Source organism: Ranitomeya imitator, chromosome 5 (genome assembly GCF_032444005.1).
Source record: "Ranitomeya imitator isolate aRanImi1 chromosome 5, aRanImi1.pri, whole genome shotgun sequence".
NCBI lineage: Eukaryota > Metazoa > Chordata > Amphibia > Anura > Dendrobatidae > Ranitomeya > Ranitomeya imitator.
Genome location: NC_091286.1, coordinates 663,829,988 through 663,846,586, shown reverse-complemented (window position 1 = coordinate 663,846,586; position 16,599 = coordinate 663,829,988). Strand labels below are relative to the sequence as shown.

The 16,599-nt window shown below is 49.2% G+C and overlaps 1 protein-coding gene across 8 annotated transcripts in view; it reads left to right on the top strand.

Annotated features, from left to right (window-relative positions):
* The window catches only part of LOC138638716 (cytochrome P450 2K6-like), a 302,578-nt gene that overhangs the window by 270,292 nt on the left and 15,687 nt on the right, over positions 1-16,599 (top strand). The window lies entirely within an intron of this gene.

Below are 16,599 nucleotides of genomic sequence, written 5' to 3'. Positions count from 1 at the left end.
CCGAAACGTTTTTGGCTACTACGATTAAAATTCCACAAGCATTAAGGTGAGTGCCAGGTTCTTTCTTTCAGTAGAGTTGAGCGACTTTTACTTTTTTAGGATCGAGTCGGGTTTCGCGAAACCCGACTTTCTCAAAAGTCGGGTCGGGTGAAATCGGCCGATTATTGCGAAAAGTCGGGGGCTGACCGAAACACGAAACCCAATGCAAGTCAATGGGGAATCAAAGTCGGCAGTGAGTGGAGGACAGGAAAACACCTACAGTGCCCATTTTAATGCCAAAAACATCAATTCGTATTACTGAAGCTTGTCAATCTTAATTTACTTTATAATAATAGTTAGGCATTGAAAACAGGGGCTCATTTGGCTAAAGTTGTAGGGGGTAGGGCTGACTCAAGATTTTCGTGGGCCCAGGAAACGCGGAATACGTCACAGCGGTGGAGCAGGGAGAGGTAAGTATTTCAACTTTGCAAGTGCTGTGGTCCTGAGCAAGCAGGGGGGGCCCACTAGTTGCCACTGGCACAAGACCCCTCATAGTATGGCGGTGTGTTTGATGGCGGGTGGTGCCTCCCAATGCCAGAGACACTTTTGCATACTATGAGGGGCCATGTGCCAGTGCCAACGAGTATGCCCCCCCACCTCATGAAGGAACCTGCACTTTCATCTGCACCTTCCTCTTTGTCCCCGTGTAAGGTGGTATAGTATGCGGGAAGGGGAACCTGACTTTCATCAGGGTCAGATTCTGGCTGTGTAGAGTGCAAGGGGAATGTAGTGGTCTGGTTCAATGTATCAGCAGACTCATCTAGCAGTGGCTGGGCAATGGGCAGGATGAGGAGGAAACACAGATATAGGCCCAAAATGAAAAAGTAGGCTAAAAGCAGTTCAAAATTGGTAACAGGACTAAACAGGCGGCATTGCTTTGTTCAGTGGAGGATAATTGCAACGAGTGGCTCAGACAGACTTAGTAGGCCTAAAATAAAAAAGTAGGCTAAATGCAGTTCAAAATTGGTAACAGGAGAACACAGGCCGCATTGCTTTGTTCAGTGAAGGACAACTGTAATAAGTGGCTCACAGAGACTTAGTAGGCCTAAAATAAAAAAGTAGGCTAAATGCAGTTCAAAATTGGTAACAGGAGAACACAGGCGGCATTGCTTTGTTCAGTGGAGGACAACTGTAATAAGTGGCTGACACAGTTAGTAGGCCAAAATAATAAAGTGGGCTAAATGTCTGCCAAAACATTGTTCAAAAATAAACTGGTGGCATAGCTAGGTACAGGGGTGAGCTCCTCTGCTGAGTAGCAGACAGTAGTAGTTGGCGCAAAGTATTAACTGGTCTAAATGGAGGCCAGGGCCCCTGTATATTTTTACTATCATCTATCATTTCAACAAACTTGTATTGGCAGTGCCATTGAAGGATTTAACAGCACAGACTACACAGTGGTGGAGCAGGGAGAGATGAGTTTTGCAAGTGGTAGAGCACTGTTTGAGCTGGGGGGGAACACTCTCTCGTGGGCAGCGGTACTGGCACAGGGCCCCTCATATTATGAGGGTGTGTGTGACTTTGGTTGTGCACCACCACCATCAGAGACACTTCATTGTACTATGAGGGACCCTGTGCCAGTGCCGTCGCCCAAGAGTGGGCACACCCACCTGTCCAGGCAAACGGCACTCGCACGGGTGCTTGTGCCAGGTGGTGACCACGGCCCTGTGGGGGGTTTCAGCCCATCTAGGGAGGTATAAAAATGGCCTATGGTGGACATTCAGCAGCTGCAAATGGAGGAATTGGAGCAGTCAGTAAGAGGAGGCCAAAAGCACGACATTTTTCAGGCACGCTATGTGTCAGCAGGGGCAGGTGGGGTAAAATAATTAGAAATCCATGATTGGTTCATTTTAATGAAGGTTGAATCATCAACATTTCGGGTAGCCAGACATGTCCTTTTTTCCGTCAGTATTGAACCAGCAGCACTGAAGACTCTTTCTGATAGCACACTAGCTGCTGGGCAAGTGAGCTCCTGTAATGCATATTCTGCCAATTCAGGCCAGGTGTCTATTTTAGATGCCCAGTAATCAAAGGGGAATGACCTGTGAGGGAGAACATTGATAAGGGAGTAAAAATAGTTGGTAACCATACTGGACAAATGCTGTCTTCTGTCACTTTGAATCGATGCAGCACTACCTGTCGTGTCTGCGGTCATTGCGAAATCACTCCACAACCTGGTCATAAATCCCCTCTATCCAACGCCACTTCGGCTTTGTGCACCTCTAACACCTCTGCCCTGTTGCCCCCTACAGCTCGTGTGAGAACCATCACCGCCGCTGTGTGCTGGGAATGCCTGAACCAAACGGTCTACAAGAGTTGCTTGTTTGGTAGCCAGTATTTGCTCAAGGTTATCATGTGGCATGATATTTTGTAATTTTCCTTTGTATCATGGATCCAAGAGGCAGGCCAACCAGTAATCGTCATCGGTCATCATTTTGATAATGCGGGGGTCCCTTTTTTGGATAAGCAAGGCATACCCAGCCATGTGGGCCAATGTTCCAGGTGTCAATTCACTGCTTGTGCTGGGTTGAGGAGCACTTTCTTGCAAATCAACATCACTTGTGGCCCGCAAAAACCCTGTACCTGACCTTGCAACACCACCAGTTTCTATTACCCCTTGGGAAGCATCCTCCTCCCATAAATATTCATTCCCATCATCCTCCTCCTCTTCATCCACCACCTCGTCAATGAGAGTTCCCTGAGCATACAATGGCTGACTGTCATCAAGGATACCCTCCTCCTCGGCTGCAGACACCTGCTCCTTAATGTGCGTCAAACTTTGCATCAGCAGACGCATTAGTGGGATGCTCATGCTTATGATGGCGTTGTCTGCACTTATCAGCCGTGTGCATTCCTCAAAACACTGAAGGACTTGAAAGAGATCTTGTAGCTTCGACCACTGCACACCAGACAACTCCATGTCTGCCATCCAACTGCCTGCCCATGTATGTGTATCCTCCCACAAATAAATGACAGCACGCCTCTGTTCGCACAGCCTCTGAACCATGTGCAGTGTGGAGTTCCACCTTGTACACTGCCCAGCCATGACTGAGTTTCTTGCTGCAAGTACTCGGCCAGTACTTCCGCGGTGTGTCTGTTGTTGCCCAAACATTTCATTTGTAGCACAGCTTGCTGACACTTACCACTAGCTGTTCCATAATGGGACACCTTGTGTGCAACACTGGCAGCTGCGGATGGAGTGGTCATGTGGACGAGCTTTCGCTTCTGGAGGAGGAGGAGGAGGAGGAGGGGTGGCGAACGCCTACAGCCACCTGTTTCCTAGACCGTGGGCTAGGCAGAACTGTCCCACTATGGCTGTCCCCTGTGGACCCTGCATCCACCATATTAACCCAGTGTGCCGTGATGGACACGTAACGTCCCTGGCCATGTCTACTGATCCACGCATCTGTTGTGAGGTGCACCTTTCTACTGACTGATTGCCTCAGTGCATGGACAATGCGGTCTTTGACATGCTGGTGGAGGGCTGCGATGGCTTTTCTCGCAAAGAAGTGTCGACTGGGTAGGTCATAGCATGGTACTGCATGGGCCATCAGCGCTTTGAAAGCTTTGCTTTCAACCAAATGGTAGGGCATCATGTATTTCGAGATTAGTCTAGCAATGGGCACGCTCAAACCCTGTGTACACGGATGACAGGATGAGTACTTTCTTTTCCTAACGAGAGTGTTTCCTACCAAGAACCTTGTGATTCCCTAACTGCTTTGGCCTTGCGACGATACCTCCACATTTGCTGCTGGTGGTGTCCTAACCGGTGGGCTTACAGTGAGGGAAGCAATGTAACGTTGCTGACTACCTTCTTTCTGAGCAGGTGCACCCACTGTACGGAACGTTTGGTAGCTAGTCCAGGCTTGCAAGTGCATGCTGGTTAAATGTCTAAGCATGCACGTTGTATTTAAATTTTGGAGATTCTTCCCTCTGCTAAAGGTCTTTGAGCATTTCTTACAGATAACTTTGCACTGATCATTCGGATCTTGGTTAAAAAATTCCCACACTGCACTCTTCCTACTATGGAATACCTTTTCAGTCACTGCACGCTGTGCTACTTTAAATGGATGGCCACGCTATCCTAAAACTGTTTTTGGTTTTGACAAACGTTTCTGGCCAGATACGGGCCTGCCAGATGAAAAATGTTGCGATGTAGATGGCTACTGCGGATCATCCTCCTCCGCTTCTGAGCTACTGGCAGCGGCACCCACTTCCCCCAATGGCTGCAAATCTGGGTCAACAACTGGGTCATCTATCACCTCCTCTTCAATTTCATGTGCACCCTCCTCTGTGTCACCGTGTAAGGTGCTATAGCGTTCGGGACTGGGCACCATAGTCTCATCAGGGTCAGATTCTGGCTCAGTACACTGCGAGGGCAATGTAGTGATCTGAGTCAATGGTACAGCGTAATAATCTAGCTGTGGCTGTGCATCAGTGCACTCCATGTCCGATTCATCTTGTAATGGGCTGTTAACAATTTCCTTCTCTAACCCAGGCACGGTATGTGTAAAGAGCTCCATGGAATAAACTGTAGTGTCGCCTGCCGCATCCTTCAATTTGGTTTGAGTGAAGAACACAAGGAAGTGACTTGTTCCTGACCGGGAGCATCCACTGAGGACTCGCTGCTTTTATATTTATATTTCGAACTTTCTGAAGAGGAGGCGAAAGAGCTAGAGGCTGAGTCAGGAAGAAAAGCCAAAACTTTTTCCTGCTGCTCCAGCTTTAAAAGCTGTTTTCCTTCTCCCAGATAAGGGAGCATTCGAGGCCTTGTGTAGCCAGACGATGACGCAGGCTCAACACCTCAAGCCTTTGGTGCTATTTTGCTTTTCCCACTACCACCAGATGCTCCACCACCACTACCATCAGTACCAGCTGGCAACGACCGCCCACGGCCTCTTCCACCTGACTTCCTCATTTTTGGAAAAATCTAACCAAAATAACAACCGTTATGTGGTACTGTGAAAAAAGGCAGAAGGTGTATATAAACTTGAGAATTTAAGATATACGACAAACAGAACTTACGTAGATCCACTTAGTGCCAATTTAAAGCTCACTTTTTTGGGGGGGAGACTGCAACAAAACTCAGGCCCAGTGTATTACACTACACAATGTAAGTGGCAGAACGTGGCTGGAAGATATACGACAAACTAACAGATCTGACGTAGATCTAATTTGTGGCAATTTAAATCTCCCTTTTTTGGGGGGAGACTGCACCAAAACTCAGGCCGAGTGTATTACACTACACAATGTAAGTGGCAGAACGTGGTTGGAAGACATACGACAAACAGAACTGACATAGATCCACTTAGTGCCAATTGTAATCTCCCTTTTTTTGGGGGGGAGACTGCAACAAAACTCAGGCGTAGTGTATTACACTACACAATGTAAGTGGCAGAACGTGGTTGGAAGACATACGACAAACTAACAGAACTGACGTAGATCCACTTAGTGCCAATTTAAATCTCCCTTTTTTTGGGGGGGAGACTGCACCAAAACTCAGGCCCAGTGTATTACACTACACAATGTAAGTGGCAGAACTTGGCTGGAAGATATACGACAAACTAACAGATCTGACGTAGATCCACTTGGTGCCAATTTAAATCTCCCTTTTTTGGGGGGAGACTGCAACAAAACTCAGGCATAGTGTATTACACTACACAATGTAAGTGGCAGAACGTGGCTGGAAGATGAACGACAAACTAACAGAACTGACGTAGATCCACTTAGTGCCAATTTAAATCTCCCTTTTTTGGGTGGGAGACTGCACCAAAACTCAGGCCGAGTGTATTACACTACACAATGTAAGTGGCAGAACGTGGCTGGAAGATATACGACAAACTAACAGATCTGACGTAGATCCACTTGGTGCCAATTTAAATCTCCCTTTTTTGGGGTGTAGACTGCAACAAAACTCAGGCGTAGTGTATTACAATACACAATGTAAGTGGCAGAACGTGGCTGGAAAATGTACGACAAACTAACAGAACTGACGTAGATCCACTTAGTGCCAATTTCAATCTCCCTTTTTTTGGGGGGAGACTGCAGCAAAACTCAGGCCCAGTGTATTACACTACACAATGTAAGTGGCAGAACGTGGCTGGAAGATATATGACAAACTAAAAGAACTGACTAGGGTTGAGCGACTTTTACTTTTATAGGATCGGGTCGGGTTTCACGAAACCCGACTTTCTCAAAAGTCGGGTCGAGTGAAATCGGCCGATCCTATAGAAAAGTCAGGGTCGGGGTCGGCCGAAACACGAAACCCAATGCAGTGCAATAGGATGCTATGGTTCCCAGGGTCTGAAGTAGAGGAAACTCTCCTTCAGGCCCTGGGACCCATATTTAAGTGTAAAATAAAGAATTGAAATAAAAAATATTGCTATACTTACCCTCTGACGCGCCCTGGTACTAACCGGCAGCCTTCCTTCCTTAGAATCAGCGCGTGAAGGACCTTAGATGACGTCGCGGCTTGTGATTGGTCGCGCGACCGCCCATGTGACCGCTCACGCGACCAATCACAAGCCGCGACGTCACCGAAGGTCCTTCAAGCGCTGATTCTTAGGAAGGAAGGCTGCCGGAAAGAAGCAGGGTGCGTCCGAGGGTGAGTATATTCCTATTAGGTATATACTCACCCACGGACGCGCCAAAACTCAGGCCCAGTGTATTACACCACACAATGTAAGTGGCAGAACGTGGCTGGAAGATATACGACAAACTAACAGATCTGACGTAGATCCCCTTGGTGCCAATTTAAATCTCCTGGTTTTTTTTGGGGGGAGACTGCAACAAAACTCAGGCATAGTGTATTAAGATACACAATGTAAGTGGCAGAACATGGCTGGAAGATGTACGACAAACTAACAGAACTGACATAGATCCCCTTGGTGCCAATTTAAATCTCCTTTTTTTGGGGGGGAGAATGCACCAAAACTCAGGTCCAGTGTATTACACTACACAATGTAAATGGCAGAACGTGGCTGGAAGATATACGACAAACTAACAGAACTGACGTAGATCCACTTATTGCCAATGTAAGTCTCCCTTTTTTGGGGGGGAGACTGCAATAAAACTCAGGCGTAGTGTATTACACTACACAATGTAAGTGGCAGAACGTGGCTGGAAGATATACGACAAAAAGAACTGACATAGATCCACTTAGTGCAGATTTTAATCTCCCTTTTTTGGAGGGGAGACTGCACCAAAACTCAGGCCCAGTGTATTACACTACAGAATCTAACATCTGCTTTTCCACAAAACACCAGTGGTACACGTAGTGAATCTCTGAGTTCTAACTTGCCAACCGTTTGACTATCGAGTCATCACTCAAACCGTAACAGTAACATCGTATCTGGTGGTAACAGCAATTTTTTCCAATCGTTTCAAGATTTTTTTAGACCATCCTTTGCAAGGCCACAGGAGACAAGAAGTCTGACGCACAGCCAACGCCTAGAGAGGATGGTACAAGAGTATCTCCAAGTTAACATCGATGCCATGACTGTGGAACTGGACCCTTGCTCATTTTGGGCTTCCAATCTTGAAAAATGGCCTGAGCTCATCACTCACGCCTTGGAGATCTTGTCGTGCCCCGCAGCCAGCGTTCTCTCTGAACATGTGTTCAGCGCTGCTGGTGGTGTGCTGACAGATAAGCGCACGCGGTTGTCCAGTGCCAATGTAGACAGACTAACGTTCATCAAGATGAACAAATCCTGGATCCACAAGGACTTTTCAACCCCTGTGTCATCTTGGGGAGACTAAAAGCTTGATGATTTTTGAAAATCACCTCACCAACCGTTTTTAAAAACACTGGTGAATTGATGCCACTTAAGTGGTGTCTGTGGCCGAATTTTTGGAAAAAATGGAGACTCTTATTTAGTCCCCTTGCTGAGTTTTACATGACGTGGCCATCGTCAATTCCAGGTGGGTGAGGTTGTCTGCAGAGTTGTTTTCTCATACTATGGCCTGGGATTCAGAGGTCTGCTCCAAAGCTTCAGTGTCTGCTAGTCAGCAGAGTAGCCCAGCCACCCACCGCCTGTTTACCTAAGTACTATTTTTAACGGCATCTAGCCCAGGAAATCCTTTTGGGCCTAGTAGAATTTGGTGCAATTCAGCAGCGTACTTCACCCATGAAGCAAGCTACACCGCCTGTTTACCTAACTACTATTTTTTAACGGCATCTAGCCCAGGAAATCCTTTTGGGCCTAGTAGAATTTGGTGCAACTCAGCAGCGTACCCCACCCATGAAGCAAGCTACACCGCCTGTTTACCTAACTACTGTTTTGTAATGGCATCTAGCCCATGACATCCTTTTGGGCCTAGTAAAATTCGGTGCTACTCAGCAACGTACCCCACCCATGATGCAAGCTACAAAACCTGTTTACCTAACTGCTATTTTGTATCGGCATCTAGCCCAGGAAATCCTTTTGGGCCTAGTAGAATTTAGAGATACTCAGCAGCGTACCCCACCCATGAAGCACGCTACACCGCCTGTTGATCTAATTAGTAATTTTTAACTGCATCTTGCCCAGGAAATCGTTTTGTACCTAATAGCATTTTGTGCTGCTCAGCAGAGTACCCCACCCATGAAGCAAGCTGCACCGCCTGTTTACATAAGTACTATTTTTTAACGGCATCTAGATCAGGAAATGCTTTTTGGCCTAGTTGAATTTGGTGCAACTCAGCAGCGTACCCCACCCATGAAGCAAGCTACACCGCCTGTTTACCTAACTACTGTTTTGTAACGGCATCTAGCCCAGGAAATCCTTTTGGGCCTAGTAGAATTTGGTGCTACTCAGCAGCGTACCCCACCCATGAAGCAAGCTACACCACCTGTTTACCTAAGTACTATTTTTTAATGGCATCTAGCTCAGGAAATACTTTTGGGCCTAGTAGAATTTAGAGATACTCAGCAGCGTACCCCACCCATGAAGCACGCTACACCGCCTGTTAATCTAATTACTAATTTTTAACTGCATCTAGCCCAGGAAATCGTTTTGTACCTATTAGCATTTTGTGCTACTCAGCAGAGTACCCCACCCATGAAGCAAGCTACACCGCCTGTTTACCTAACTACTATTTTGTAACGGCATCTAGCCCAGGAAATCTTTTTGGACCTAATAGAATTTGGTGCTACTCAGCAGCATACTTCACCCATGAAGCAAGCTACACCGCCTGTTTACCTAAGTACTATTTTTTAATGGCATCTAGCCCAGGTAATCATTTTGGGCCTAGTAGAATTTGGTGCAACTAAGCAGTGTACACCACCCATGAAGCAAGCTACACCGCCTGTTTACCTAAGTACTATTTTTTAATGGAATTTGGCCCAGGAAATCCTTTTGGGCCTAGTAGCAATTTCTGCTACTCAGCAGAGTACCCCACCCATGAAGCAAGCTACACCACCTTCTTTCTTTCTCAATCTAACCCCTCGGCTCTGGGGTGTCCACTCTCCCTCCAGCTCTCTCCTTTTCACAGGTGGACTACCGCGTGTTTTCACACTATGGTGAATCTTTTGGGCACAGGCATAAGAAGTCGTCGAGGTAATGGTTATGTGCCGCCTTACAAACGTCCATGACGACACATTCGAGGAAGCAACTAATAGTGAGCAGGATATGGAGCACCCCATGGGCAAACAGCGATCAATGTAGTATGCTCCTTCACAGAAGCAGCTCAATGGGATGACACTATTCGGAGGCACAGGTAGTAACCGGAACGCCCCCTTGTCAGGAATCCCCTGACCGCTGCCACCAATTTGTCAGGAATCCCCTGACCGCTGCCACCAATTTGTCACGATTCACACCATGACCGTCACCCCTACGTCACGGGTCGGGGTGACTTTAGGCCAACAGACGGCTATCACATGTGCAGGGGGGCTTATCTTAGTTATCCCTCCACTCCACAATGTGATGAAACAACACACACAAGGCTATTGACCTCTTAGTTTACAGCAGGGGCTTATTTTAGGTATCCCACTGCTTTTCAATATACCACGAACTGCAGGTATTTAGGTATATCCCGCTTACAGTTCCACTTAACACTTGCAGCTCTCTGGCGCCCCCTTTACTCTCAGGTCAGATTAGGTACTGCACCCTGGGTAATTAGTCGCCAGACAGGCTGCCTGCTATGTACTGGCTATTGGGCACGCTGCAGCGATGCAATAAACTACTCCCACTCAGGCAGGAACAATAATTATCAACGCCGCAGTCGCTACAGCATCACCCAAAAGTCTGCACACTATCGCTGCCACCAGCTTCGATTAAACGGGTCGGAAGCTAACCCAACACAGTAGCGTATTTCCCTTCAGAAGACTTAGGGGACGTTTTTAGAGCATGGAGAAAGAACTGGCATGAAATAATATACCCCACAAATTTAGGCAGTGCTTTATCAAAATATTTTACAAAGATGTTACAAAATGAGACAATTGAAAATTTACATGGGTAATTATAAAATAAACAGGGATTAAATAAGAAAAGGTACAACTCACATGTTCTCAGTTCATTGCTTTGCAGGCAACCATACGTCTCAGTTCATTGGACGTGCTCAGGGCTCTCCAAGAGAAGACAAGAAATCAAGAAGACCTGCCTGCTGAGAGCCTGCCACAAACTTAAAACCTGCAGCTAGTGACATCACAGAAAGGCTGGCTTATCCAAACCCTCCTCTCTCTACATTCTGAGTACTTCAATCTTAAATTTATCTACTTTCTATAACTTTGCTACAAAACATGTCATAGTTATAACAAACCCAGCATTCATCTCGGATTAACGTGGGCATTCTAATGAGATCAAATATGTCCTATCTGGGATACATATTTACAGAGAAATCCCTACTTCTTTACCAGATGGAGTTAGAAGCTCGTGTTTAGAGGGATGGGCAGATTCACCGAGGGAGAGTAAGAATATATATTTTCGTGTTCTTAACGAAATTGGTTTGCATAATATCTTACAAAAACAGAACAAAGAACTTTCATGAATTTCTAGAAGTTTCTAGTCCAGTTAGAGCTTACACGGCAGGAAATGCCGGTCGTAAATACCTTTGGCGAGGGGTGATGGGGGATTTGGGAGTTGAAAGTCAGGAATTTGAAGCTACAAACTGTTGCAGCATCACTCCAAGAAGGGGGGCTTAGCCCACGCAGGCTAGCAAGAGAAACTAATTATATGATATTTCATACCATATCGTGACACCTCCCCCTTTTGATGTGCGCTTGGGAGGTAGAACCCCACGGTATGCCTCCATGAGCACCCCAGTAGGTTCACCCTGGCGGGACAGTCCATCTGCATTCCCATGCTCTTTGCCCGTTTTGTGTTCAATGGTGAAGTCAAACTGCTGAAGGGCAAGGCTCCAGCGTAGCAACCTGCCGTTGGTTCCAGACATGGCATTTAGCCAGTGCAGAGGGTCGTGGTCGGTCACCTCAGTGAAGGGGCGACCGTACAAGTAGGGCTGCAAGCGCTGCAGGGCCCAGACTATGGCCAGGCACTCCTTCTCGATGGTGGAGTAGGCCACTTCCCTCGGCAAAAGTTTCCGGCTCAGGTATAACACGGGGTGCTCTTGGTCCTCCGAGTCAACCTGGCTGAGCACAGCACCAAGGCCAAACTCGCTGGCGTCGGTCTGCACAAAGAACGGTCGACTGCTGTCGACTGCTTTCAACACAGGGGCATTGCACAGTGTGGTTTTCAACGCCTGGAAGGCCCCCTCACCGCCATCTGTCCAGTTGACAATTTTGGGTGGTTTCTTCCTGGTGAGGTCCATCAAAGATTTTGCCAGGCTACTATAGTGCTGTACGAAGCGCCTATAGTACCCTGCAGTGCCCAAGAAGGACATCACCTGTTTCTTGGTCACAGGAGTGGGCCAGTTCATGATCACTCCCACTTTGTCAGGCTCTGGCTTTAGGGTGCCTCCGCCTACCCGGTGGCTCAGGTAGTGGACCTCCCTCATGCCCATCTGGCACTTTCCCAGCTTGATAGTCAGTCCAGCTCGGTGAATTCACCTGAGCACCTCCTCGAGATGCTGCAGGTTTTCCTTCCAGGAGGAACTGAAGATGTCAATGTCATCCAAGTACATCACGGCGTACTTCTCCAGTCCCTGAAGCAGGAGATTGACCATCCGCTGGAAAGTGGCATGGGGCATTCTTCATGCCGAAGGGCATGACCGTGGACTCGTACAGTCCGAAGGGCGTGATAAAGGCGGACTTCTCCTGCGCCTCGGGGCTCAGGGGAATCTGCCAGTATCCTCCACTCAGATCCATTATTGTTAGGTAATCTGCGCCAGCTAACTTATCCAGCAGCTCCTCGATGCGCGGCATTGGGTGCGTGTCAGAGGCTGTGATGGCGTTGAGCCCCCTGTAGTCCACGCAGAACCGGGTGGTCTGGTCTTTCTTTGGCACGAGAACTACAGGTGAGGCCCACGCGCTCTTTGACCGTCGAATCACCCCCAGCTGTAACATCTCATCGATCTCTTGGCACATAATCTGCTGCACCTGGTCAGAGATTCGATAGGGTGTTCGCCGTAGTGGGGCGTGATTCCCGGTGTCCACCTCGTGGACTGCTAACTTAGTCCTCCCAGGTCGGTTGGAGAACACGACCCGGAAGGGTTCCAGTGTGGTTTACAACTGCAACCGCTGGGGTGCAGATAACGAGGCACTTACCTCCACATCCTCGATGGACCCATTGGCCTTGGCTTGGGCCAGCATGTCCAGGAGGGTGTCTTCCTCCCCGTCTTCGGGCAAGCTGCAGACCGGTAGGACGAAAGGTTCACGTTCGTGATGAGCCTTCATCATGTTGACGTGAAAGGCCTTTCGCTTACCCCGAGCGTGGTCAAGCATGACCACGTAAGTGACCGGGTTGAGCTGTTAGTGGACGACGTACTGGCCCTCCCAGGCTGCCTGAAGCTTATCCGTTGGTACGGAGACCAGCACCCACACCTTTTGACCCACGTGGTAGGTCCGCTCTCAGGCGTTCTGGTCGTACCAGTGCTTCTGGTCAGCCTGAGCCTGCGTCATGTTGTCATGCACCAACTGCGTCAAGGTCTGCATCTTGTCACGGAAGCGCATGACATACTCCACTATGGACACTTCAGAAGGGTTCAGCTCCTCTTCCCAGGATTCTCTTACCAACCCAAGGGGTCCCCGGACTCACCTGCCGTACAGGAGCTCGAAGGGGGAGAACCCCGTTGAGGCCTGTGGAACCTCTCGGTAAGCGAACAGCAGATGTGGGAGGTACCACTCCCAGTCACACCCTTGTGTCTCAACCAGCATGCATAGCATCTGTTTGAGGGTACCATTGAAGCGTTCACACAAGCCATTGGTCTGTGGGTGATACGCACTCGATACCAGGTGCTTCACCTGCATTCTCTTACAGAGAGCCTCCATTAGGCGAGACTTAAATTGGGTACCTTGATCAGTAAGCATTTCCCTGGGAAATCCTACACATGAAAATATGGCCAACAGGGCATCCGCCACCTTATCTGCCCTAGATGACGACAGAGCTACTGCCTCTGGGTACCGGGTAGCGTAGTCTACCACAGTAAGAATATATCGCTTTCCAGAGCTGCTGGGGACGGCCAGCGGGCCCACAATGTCCACCGCGATCCTCTAGAAAGGCTCCTCTATCACTGGCAAAGGGATCAGGGGAGCCTTAAGAGCAGGCCCCGCCTTCCCCACTCTTTGACAAGTGATACAGGAGCGGCAGTAGTTTGACACATCTGTCCCCATCTTAGGCCAATAGAAGTGTTGAGACAGCCGGGCCTTAGTTTTGCTGATCCCCAAGTGTCCAGCTGGCGGGATCTCATGGGCAATCCGCAACAACTCACCTCGGGAATTGCTGCGGGACGACCAGCTGTCTTTCCCTCAACCACTCCTTTTGCGATTCTCCGGGTACTGTCTCCCGGTATAACCTTCCTCGTTCCCAGAACACCTTCTCTTTATCAGTCTCGGGGAAGCGCGTCCCAGCGAGTTGTCTCAAACTCTCTAGGCTCGCATCTGTGTGCAGAGCGGCCTGAAACTCCTGGCTAGGGGAAGCCAAAAGCGACATCAGGGTCCCTTCCCCACGGGAACCCTCTTGGACCTGCTCTGGGTCCACCTCTGGTTCAGTCACAGTGATGACTGAGGAGGGTCCGGAAGGCAGACAGTTATTTGCATTCCGGGCACTCTGACTGCGGGTGACAGCAGCTATGTAGGCTGTCTCCCCGGGGGATTCTACAGGCCCATCAGCCGGCACTGCTATGGGCTCTACCTCCCCATCCACCCCCAACACTCCAGGGGCAGTGCTACTTATGGGCCATTTACCTTCCACGGTGGCACTGGTCACTTTCATGGCATCACCTTCCTCACGGTTCCCATGCATCTCCCCATTTCCTGTAGACACTTGCCCCTGTTAGGGGTTCCTCAGCCGTCTCACTCTGCAGAGCGACGTGGCTGGGCACGCCTGTACCTATGTACACATTAACCTTCACAGAAAAATCATTATCAGGTTCAGTTGGCACAGGTACAACATTTTCACCATCAATCCTAGGAAAAAAATGGTTATTAGATGCATCATTACAAGATAAAGCATGGTCAGGTAACACATGCGATTTCCCGTCATCATCATCATCATCAGGGTTAACGTTACCCTTATTAGTAGATTGGGGAGGGGTGTCAGGGACGTAGTGTGCAACCAACCTCCCCAAATCAGTCCCCAACAAAACATCAGTGGGCAAATTGTCAGACAGCCCCACTTCCTTCACCCCGCTCCCGGCACCCCAATCAATATAAACCCGGGCCATCGGTAAGGGACAGCTGATGCCCCCAATCCCAGTGACAGTTAGGGTTTTCCCCGGAATGATTTCTTCAGGGGCCGCCAGTTCGGGTCGGATGAGGGTTCGTTCAGCCCCGGTGTCCTTGAGGCCTGTAGCAACATAGCCTCCCACAGTGACGTGCCGTACGTTGTCACACACCCTCCCAGCCACACCACCCACCAAAAGAACTGCTGCATTAGGCCCTGGGGCCTTGGATGAGGGGTTATTCTGCTTGGCTGGACAGGAGAGACTGATATGACCAGTCTGATTGCAGTGGTAACACTTGCGAGATTCGGTGGTAGGTCTGGTGCTGTTGGCTACGGGGACAGGACCTCTGGTGTGCTGGCTGGCAGGGGTACTGGCGTTAGTTGCAGGCTTACCCCCTCTCCAGCTGGTGGTGACTGGCTTCCGCACTTCCGCTCTACGGTTGGCCTCATAGGCATCGGCAATCTGCGCTGCTTTCGTCACGTCTTTGGGTTCTCTGTCCATCACGAACTGTCACACCTCAGCTGGGCAAAGATGAAAGAACTGGTCTTTGATCATCAGGTCTCGCAGCTGTGGAAAGGTGGTCACTGACAGTCCTTGGGTCCACTGGTCAAAGTGGGCCACGTTGGAGGGTCCAGAACTTTCTACGGTACACCTCGGGTGTAAGCTGGTACTTGGCTATCAGAGCCTGCTTGATGGCCTCATAGTCACCATCTTGTTCTTGCGGGAGGGCAGCAAACGCCTCCAGAGCTTTGCCTCTCAGCCCTGGTGTCAGGTATCGGGCCCATTCATCTGTAGGCAGCCGGTACTGTCTGCAGGCTTTCTTAAAGGCCCGCAGAAAAGTGTCCAAGTCCCCATCCTTTTCCATCACAGGAAAGTTCTCAGGCTGGGGCTTCGGTGTCTGAGCGCTGCTGGGCTCACGGCTGTACTGGGACGACCCCTGCATTTGCAGTTGGGCCATCCTCAGCTGGTACTCCCGCTCCTCTTGCCGCTCGGCTCGAGCCTCCTGCCGGTATTGCTGAATCAGCTGTAGGCGTCCATCATGGTCATCAGTGGGGAGCTCTCCCAAGGCTGCCTGCAGGTGGGGGTCCAATTCGCCCTGGTTGCTTATTGGGCCGGCATTCAGTGGTTGGACCTCTGCTGCAGCACCATGTTCGCTGGTGCTGGCTTCTGCGGCCTCTGGGCTCTGTGGCCTGGATTGGTCTGCTTCAAATTGCACCAGTTCAGCGACCATTTGAGTCTTGGTCTTACCCTGGGGGTTCAGGCCATGGCACGTGCATATCCCAGCAAGAAAGTCCTTCTTCTGCTGGGCATACCAGGCATCCCCTTTCGCAGCCATGGTTGCCAAATAAAAGATAGGATAAAAAAACGAAGAGAAAGGGAGGGGATAATTACCAGTACACAATTGTCTCAAGACTAATAAGCACTGAGTTCGTTCTCCAAACTTATTTGCGCAGAGTCCTCGCAAGAACCTTCTGCAAGTTTTTAGTGAGGGGAATAATTGCTCAAACCAAATCACTAATGCTCTAATATCCCACCGCCTTGCCACCAATTTGTCAGGAATCCCCTGACCGCTGCCACCAATTTGTCAGGAATCCCCTGACCGCTGCCACCAATTTGTCACGATTCACACCGTGACCGTCACCCCTACGTCACGGGTCGGGGTGACTTTAGGCCAACAGATGGCTATCACATGTGCAGGGGGGCTTATCTTAGTTATCCCTCCACTCCACAATGTGATGAAACAACACACACAAGGCTATTGACCTCTTAGTTTACAACAGGGGCTTATTTTAGGTATCCCACTGCTTT